The following is a 9,000-nucleotide window of genomic DNA, read 5'->3' as shown; positions in this document are numbered from 1 at the left end:
AGCAGTTTATTAACAACTTCACATTGGCAGGAATAGGTAGTGTGAAAGGACCATTTGTATCCGCCCTCTCCTCCAGATTTCTCTTTAGGAGCCAGAATCTTTTCCCCATCCATAGAGGTGACCTGTTGAATAGTAGCATCCAGAATATCCTTTGGGTACAACTTTTAAAAAAATCACTGCATAATCACTTCAGATTGCCTCAAGAAAATCATTGATATCTAAACAATTCTGTCCAGTTTTCAAAAATTGGCTTTTCTGAATACCGGAAAGCCAATTTGGATGGTGGCAACTTGATAAAAGGATATAGCCATTTATGACCACTAGAGTATTGGTTAGTTAAAACGTTTTTGGTATTTTTATTAATGACAATCATAAAACGTGATAAAAAATAGTTGGGCGGCTTTAATATTGAAAACACATAACAAAACATGGCATTCATATAACATATATGTGTTCATGTATGATAAACATGCATAGTTCCTTCTGCATAACATAATATCACAGGGTTACATTTTCTCAAAATGTTCAAAAAAAACATCCAACGCATTTCCATTTCCTTTCTGCAGGGGTGTATCAAAAGGCAATATATGTTATGTGGTTTGAGAGAATGGCTGTGTGAATTGTTTAAAGCTGCACATCAATTAATAACAATCCCACATGCTGTTGTCAGTTAGGGCCGAAGGGGGGTCATAGGTATTTCCAGGGGTCTACACTGCCATTAGCCACTAGGGCCACTACGCCAAACTGAGGAGCACCCCAAGGGACCTGCAGAGGCTTGAAGATATCACAAATAAAGTCACATAGGAGACCTCTTGACAGGAAGGTATGCCCAGCAGGAGATGACCAGTAAAAGGCTGTACAGTGCCGTCACACACCCGCTCAATCGCGCTCCTCCAGACTTGTGCACAGAGCCCAAGATATAACTGCATACAGACTGTATCTCCACAGCTTATCTCTCTAAATTAGCCATCTAATTTAAGTGATTGTTGTTAGGTTGCTCGTCTTCTGTAAGTAACCCCTGGTAGCCTAGGCTAGGATTGAAGGGCGGAGGTCCCTTTCACCGGTGGACAAAACATTACACATACACGCTATTGTACGTGAATAATGAATGTGCCTATTGAAGCACACACAACAGTTTTATTTAGTTTGAGCAGAAGGACAGCCCTGTGGTTTAACCAATCAGGTAATTCATACATACATCGACATTTTTCTTAAACTCATGACATTATCTAAGTCAAAGGTGAAATACAGTCTTCTGATAGTTATTTCGTCATTTCAACATCTGCTGACTGACCATATTCTTGCGTAACCAGTCCTATCTTAGCTTTGTACCTCTTACCGCAGACAGATGCATCCTAATATGTCAACATCTTGCATCTTAATTCTGAACTTAGTGAAATGCACGCCTAAGCATATTATCTTAGACCTTTAACCTAGTATATTTTTTGGCAACCTTAATAAGTATTCCCTTATAATCCTTCCTTTGATCATTCTGTGATTTACATAATGATCATTCCTTTTCTAATTTAATAGCACAGGCTTCATACTCCGAACCCTTGTGCTCTTGGTTTCTATACCATACCGTTGGATCCTTAACAATGGAAGTGAGTTTCAGATCCTTCGGAGCGGCCGTGTTTCCCTTTTTACATAAACATTTGATTATCTTATAACAGGCATATAAAAATAGAATGAAGAGAATCACAGTGACAATTGTCATGGCAGCATTTCGGAGCCAAGATATTAATCCCCCAAAACTAAAACTGCTCGAGAAGGGATCCCAGTTTTTTCCTATGTTCCTTGCCTCTTTCTGTAGTTTATTTACCTCTTCCCTGTGTTGGGCAATAACGTCATAGTAGTCTGGGACTTCGATGCTGGTATTATGAATCCAGGTACAGCACTCATAATCCTCAGTAGTCTCACAGAGGCCAGTAAGGGCTGCACTCATACTTTCTATAGCCAACTCATGTAGTTCTAGTTGCTTCCTAATTGCCCTAGTTTCTAGATTTAGTTTGGTTATGTCATCAGAATTTTCCTCCAGAATCTCATCAATTATGCCAGTGTAATTATTTAATCTTTTCATTAGGTCAATTCCCCACCCTGTCCAGGAAGGGAACCATGCCCAGGCCATATCTTTTTCTAAAAACAATTCTCGTTTATTACGGTGTCTAAGGGGATATCTAGGATGCATGCTGGCTTCAAGGAGGTGACTTCCCTTGTTATCCCCTAATACCCCCATGATAGGAACCAGGGCTGCAAGGCAACACCACCCCTGGGGTTTGGTTGGGATCCAGGGGTGACAGAGTTTGCCGCAGCATATATATATGGTATTTCCTAGAGCTAGGGGTCGTTTATGGAACACGTTCCTAAGAGTATCAGAAAGGCCAGAGAGCACCAGTATTGACATTAATTGGTGTATTGTAGTCTTGGTACTGGAGCTAAGAAAGTCTAAAAAGGTGGCATTTAGGGTGGGATCTGAAGTATGGAAGAAAGAAGGACTGTTAAATGATGTCATTGAAATGTTAAGTTTTGCTTGTTTGCAAACCTCGGCTCCATCTGTGGTGTTTCCCAGTCGGAAACACCAGTCTGGGAAGTGGCTTCTACCTATAATTTGGAAAGTGAGGGTTTTATTTGGACGGGTCCTAGTAACATTCGTTAGGACGATAGGGGGTGTTCCATTAAGGAGGGGGGTAAAATTCAAGGGGACTGCCATGAGAGGGATTCTAGCTGTACTGGGATGTAGCTTGCTGCAAATCCAGCATTTCTCAAAACCAGATTTTTGAGCATAGCTATATTTGAATTTTAGTAGTAACATCTTGTTAGTCAGTCCCTTAGGTGACTCATTAACGGGTACAATACTTCTACTATGTCTTTGGCCGGGGGTATTATTCATCTTAGGTGGTCCACATATCCCTTTTAATAGACCTAAGTCTTCTGGATGATATATACAGTTGGCTATAAACCATGTGGGCAGGAATACAAATAGTACCAGACTACCCCAAAGGCATACAGCCTTCCCTGACACTGATGGAGAAAGCATCTTTGTTTTTTTAAAGTTCTGATTATTTGTTATCTAAGAGTTCTGTTCTTCTTCTTCGTTTCTCATCCCGGCAGTTGTTGGCTCTGTTTTGTCCTTTTGAGGGGTGTGGGATCTTCCAGGGAAATTTGTTCTATGCCTCTCTGAACTTCTTGTAGATCTTGTTCTTGGGAGTTGCTGCTCTGTCACTGCCAGGGGCTCTGGAGTCGAGGGAAACTGGGGACACTTTTTAAGACGGCTGGCGTGGATCCAGGTGTTTCCTAGGTCTGTTAACACTGCGGTCCTGGATACCTTTTCCACCTTCCATGGTCCTGAGAAAGCCGGTCCGATACTCTTTCTTTGTGCTAATTGTTTGATCAGCACTTTATCCCCAGGGATGAAGGGATGCGTTGGTTCTGTGGGAAGAGGGAAAAAAGGTGACAGAAACTTGTTCGTTCATTTCATGAAGCATACTTACCAGGTTTTTCACGTACATTTCCTGTTGGGAATAAATGTCAATATCAGTGTCTTGGTCTAATGGGGGTAATTCTATGTTTGCGGGGATTCCCATGAGGACCTCAAAGGGTGATAGTTTTGTTCTTGCATGTGGATCTTCCCCTCTTTTGACCAAAGACCTTCAGGGTCTTTGGTCAATCCTTCCTTTGTCCAAAAATGGACATCATCTTCTGTGGCCATTGATTGCATCTGTGCTATGACAGTTTTAAAGTTAGGTGCTGCGAAGTGTTCCTTGAAAAACATTGTTGTGGGGGCAGGTGGGTTAGGGGAAAAGGCAGCAGCTCTTTTAGCTTCTCTGTCAGCAAGAGCATTCCCTTTTGAAACACGACTGCTGTCAGAGGAGTGTGCCTTTACTTTAATTATGGCTACCTTTTTTGGAAGAAGAATGGCTTGGAGGAGAGCACTAATCTGTGTGGAGTTGGCAATTATTTTGTTGTCTGCTGTTTTAAAACCGCTATTGGCCCATATCACACCAAAATCATGCACCACTCCAAAAGCATATCTACTGTCTGTGTAGACGTTCACCTCTTTACCGGTGAATAGAATGCAGGCCCTAGTGAGGGCTTCTAACTCTGCTACCTGGGCTGAAGAAGGAGGTAATGATTTTGCCTCCAGTACGATGTCTGGTAGTTGAACAACTGCATAACCGGTTAAAAAGGTGGAGTCAGAGGGACGTGAGCAGCTACCGTCAACGAAAACATCCTCTGCACCTGAGATAGGGGTGTCAGTGAGATCCGGTCTGGGACTGGTAATAGCAGCAACCTTTTCCGAACAGTCATGTATAATGTCTGGGTCATGTGGTAAACGCAACATGGAATGCAAAAGGCGCACAGCGGGGTTGCTGGCAGGCACATATTTGAGTGTGAGGTTATCAGTGTTCATCAGTGTTATCTCATAACCACTAAGTCTTTGCGAGGTCATATGTTGGGTATTCATGTTCTGAATAAGATGCGTGACTGAATGAATGGTATAGAGAGTCAATGGGTGACCTAGCACTAATTTGTTTGCATCTTGTACAGCCATTGCACAGGCAGCAAGATTTTGGAGACAGGATGGCATTCCCTGTACTTGGATGGGGAGTTTTTTTTAGATAGGTAGGAGACAGGGCGGTAGCCTGTTCCATGCTGTTGTGTCAAAACTGCGGCAAAAGAGGTCCCCGAGACTACACAGTATAGTTGAAAAGCTTTACCATAGTCTACCAACCCTAGGGCGGGAGCATTTGACAGACTGTTTAATAGAGCTTGAAAAGCTTGTAGTCTGTCTTCAGTCCAATCTATTAATTTAGGGGCTGTCGAGCCAGTAGCCTCTCTTAGGATACTATCATAATGAGAACAGTCAGGAATCCATTGGCGGCAATATACCATTGCACCCAAGAACGAGAGTAGGGCGGCTTTGTCTTTTGGGGGACTGAGAGCTCGAAGGGCTGCGGCACGTTTGGGGGACACTAGCCTTGTCCCTTCCTTTAGAATGCACCCTAGGTATTCTACCTGTGGCTGGCACCATTGTATTTTCTTCCTTGAGGCTAGATGCCCGGCGTGAGCTAGGTGTTGTAACAGTGATGTTGAATCGACCGCACAATCTTCAGCAGTTCGACTGCACAGGAGCAAGTCGTCCACATACTGTATCATTACCGACCCTCGCTCAGATGTCCAAGACTTGACAGTCTCATTGAGCACCATAGAGAAGGCGGCTGGACTGTCTACATACCCTTGCCAGGTTAGTTGGCCCCCGGCCCAGGAGAAAGCAAACATAGGTTGGGCTTCCTCTGCAATGGGAATGCTAAAGAAAGCATTCGCTAAATCAATTACTGTGTAGCATAGAGAGTCTGCCGGTATGCATGAAAAAATAAGTGATGTCTGAGACTAGGGGTGGGAGGGGAATCACTTGTTTGTTTACTGCTCTGAGGTCTTGGACGAGTCTCCACTCGCCACTGGCCTTCTTTACAGGGTAAATGGGTGTGTTCCAGGGACTGATGATTGGTCTCAGGATACCTTTTGATATGTAATCATTAATTTGAGGGGAGATGCCTTTGACTTTCTCTGGGGGTAGGGGATACTGTTTTTGATATTGTATCCCTGCATCTGACCGCATTTGGGGTGCATATGGTGTGCAATTAATAAAGCCCACACTACCTTTGTTTTCTGCCCAAATTGTGTGATGGTCAAGGGAGGAAGGTATCATTAGAAAGAAACTCCTGTGTGCATGTCTTTTTGGGAACCCTCTGTGTGCATGTCGCTTAGGACCATGTAAGTCACATAATGGTGAACTAGCGGTAAGGGAACCTTCTCTATTAAACTTAATGGTAATACACAGTTGTGCCAAGAGGTCCCGTCCCATAAGGGGCACAGGGCATGAGGACAAGACGGCAAAAGTTTGGGTACATAATTTCTGTCCTTCTGGAGTGGCTACAGTCAGTGGTGGAGTGATGGGATGGGTGACAGGTGTCCCATTAATACCAACAGAGTTTCCCTCGGTGCATTATTTGTGGCTGTGTAGGATATTGGGGTAGTGGTTGACGAGGGTTCTGGTATGGCAGATAACGGGGATACTGTGGGCGGGTCTGGGGGTTAAATCCCCTGCCTCTGCCTCTTGCTCTAATCTGTCCAGTCCTATAAGGGCACTGGGATTTCCAATGTCCTTGCTGTCCACAATTGCCTATATTTTCCAAGGCATTTGTTCCATGCACAGAAACAATCCTTCATGTATTGTGGGTCAGCCCCTTTGCAGGGAGGATAAGAATGCTTAAGTACCTGACAAATTTTACTGACTTCTTGCCAGTCTTCCTCTGAACAAGGACCTTGGGGTCCTGGGTCATGGATTCCCAATTGGTGACACCTTTCCCGGACTTGTGTCCAAAATGGTTCTACCTGGGGGCCAGGGATCATATTACTGACAAATTCATAGGGTGATGGGGTGGCCATAGCTTGGGTTGCTGCAGTATTCCCCATCTAGTAGTCTGGGCAGTGTGTGTCTAGTGGCAGGACACAGGTGATAACACCCGGTTTGTCCAACAATCCGGTCTCTGGTCTGGGAGTAGGATCCCTGATCTTTTTTGGGGCAGATGGACTTATATAAAACTATGAAGATTTACCCTTAATATACGATGAAGGGTAAATTTTTCCTGGTGGCGGTATTTACCCCTCTTACACCAAGTCTGCAAGAGAACCCCCCTGGTCTGGTGGTCAGTCAAATCCACTTGTCATCTATTCTTAGGAAGAGTAGACCTAACGTGCAATGGGGGCAGGCGGATGCTATGTCACTACAAGAGGGCTCCTCATATTCTGCACTCATTTAAACAACAACAATTATTTTCCTTATACTCTATATTAAAACTTATACTCTATATACTTACACGTGTACCTAGAGAGAAACAGACATATTCTTAATATACTTTAAGACATGAAATAACCGTATTGCAATACATTTATCAATTTATAGTGCACTTTTTTTTTTTTTTTAAAAAAAAAATTTTTTCAAATGGGCGTCCACTCCACCAATCCCTTTGTCACGGGCGTAATCTACTACTTCCCGTGTTAAAAATACTATCACCAATAGTTTTAAGTCAGACCAACCTAGTCGGACTCCCCTAAACCTATAAATTCCTTGCGAGCCCTTTTCACCTCCCGAGTGACCAGCCTAGTCCATCGCGAAGGCACAGTTACTTCTTTTAATTTTAAACTAAGTTCGTAGCGGCCGCCCGGACAGAGTAAGTGTTTACACCATTCACCAATCAGGTAAAAAAGAGTAAAGTGACTTACCTGTCGCAAGACGAGACGAACCCCACTTTGCTGGTACCAAAACTGTTAGGTTGCTCGTCTTCTGTAAGTAACCCCTGGTAGCCTAGGCTAGGATTGAAGGGCGGAGGTCCCTTTCACCGGTGGACAAAACATTACACATACACGCTATTGTACGTGAATAATGAATGTGCCTATTGAAGCACACACAACAGTTTTATTTAGTTTGAGCAGAAGGACAGCCCTGTGGTTTAACCAATCAGGTAATTCATACATACATCGACATTTTTCTTAAACTCATGACATTATCTAAGTCAAAGGTGAAATACAGTCTTCTGATAGTTATTTCGTCATTTCAACATCTGCTGACTGACCATATTCTTGCGTAACCAGTCCTATCTTAGCTTTGTACCTCTTACCGCAGACAGATGCATCCTAATATGTCAACATCTTGCATCTTAATTCTGAACTTAGTGAAATGCACGCCTAAGCATATTATCTTAGACCTTTAACCTAGTATATTTTTTGGCAACCTTAATAAGTATTCCCTTATAATTGTATTTATTACAAACATGTACTAAAACTCTAAAATAAGATAATCAGATAATAGGCCAATATTTCACTTTGTTTTGAGATGAGGCATCTACTTATGCAGAACCAAACACTTGGTACTCATGCTTCATTTTTTCATCAGCTATACTGTGATGGGCAATCCACACCCTTTAAAAAACAGAACAGATAGAAATTTAGAAGATATTTTCTGAACCTCTTGTCATGTGCGTAGCTGACCTGGTGAGGTGTTTTTTAAAACTCAAGCATATTAATATGAAAGCTGCTTTTGCAAAAAAGACGCAGATTCAGAAATGGCCATCCGCATCTTGGTTTCACTACTTTTTGGATCATTTACCTGGAAAAAGTATGCAGACTTTTAAATGTGTTGTCCTCTTCCTTATGCTGAAATGTCAGGGGGTGTTGAAGTTCTTGCATTAAATTAGAATTTCCTTGGTATGGAAGTTATCTTCTAAATTCTGTATGTGTTAATAAATATGAATGCAGTTTGATAGGAGTAGCCTTTTTCTTCTTTATATAATCATATTTAAAATCTATTTTTATATAAATATTTTTCAGTGTTCAAAACCGGTTTGCATGGTTTGTACACAACCAGTATGAAATGTAATGGGGGCTAGTCATCTGAAAAATTAGTATTTTTTTTGCCTAACAACTCAGTGGAAATATGACAGAAAATGTAAGTGCTTTTTCTGCCAAATTAAATTTCAGGGCTCATTATTAATTGGTGCAATATATCACCTGAGTAAATTATAGCAGAAATCCTTTTATCAACAGCTTCAGGGAAAAAAAATAGCATAGAATGATATACTGAATATATCCAGCTTAAACCCCTTTGTGTAACACTTTGCTGTTACAAGCAGGAAATAGAATATTTACTGTCTAGCATGCAAATGGTTTATTTTAGAACACAGAATTCATTGATTTAAAATGCTTACAATGGTGTACATATTACAAAATCAAACCTTCTAATCAAAATCAGTTGGCTTTTTTGTGCATTTCCTCTTACAGTCTGTGCAGGTTCAGAAACAGTCTAAATAGACTATTTTTTTTCTCTGATTCATAAAAAAACATGTATTTTATACAACATCTTTAATAATTGCTATAATCATTTTATACTAATTCTGCATTTTAATTCTAAATGCACATATCAACATGTCAAAATCCAAC

At 41.7% G+C, this 9,000-nt stretch overlaps 1 long non-coding RNA gene across 1 annotated transcript; it reads right to left on the bottom strand.

Annotated features, from left to right (window-relative positions):
- Window positions 1-1,091: 1,091 nt before the first annotated feature.
- On the bottom strand, window positions 1,092-7,809 carry LOC143987590 (uncharacterized). Its single transcript, XR_013276665.1, has 2 exons — window positions 7,288-7,809; window positions 1,092-3,429 (listed from the first exon to the last, which is right to left on the bottom strand). It is a non-coding gene; the product is annotated as an uncharacterized LOC143987590 (long non-coding RNA).
- Window positions 7,810-9,000: the final 1,191 nt, after the last annotated feature.

This window comes from Lithobates pipiens, unplaced genomic scaffold (genome assembly GCF_037356315.1).
Source record: "Lithobates pipiens isolate NorthernLeopardFrog02 unplaced genomic scaffold, aLitPip1_a1.2 Scaffold_18, whole genome shotgun sequence".
In the NCBI taxonomy this organism is placed as follows: Eukaryota; Metazoa; Chordata; class Amphibia; order Anura; family Ranidae; genus Lithobates; species Lithobates pipiens.
Note: the sequence above shows the minus strand (reverse complement) of the source record. Positions and strands in the feature narration are given on the sequence as shown.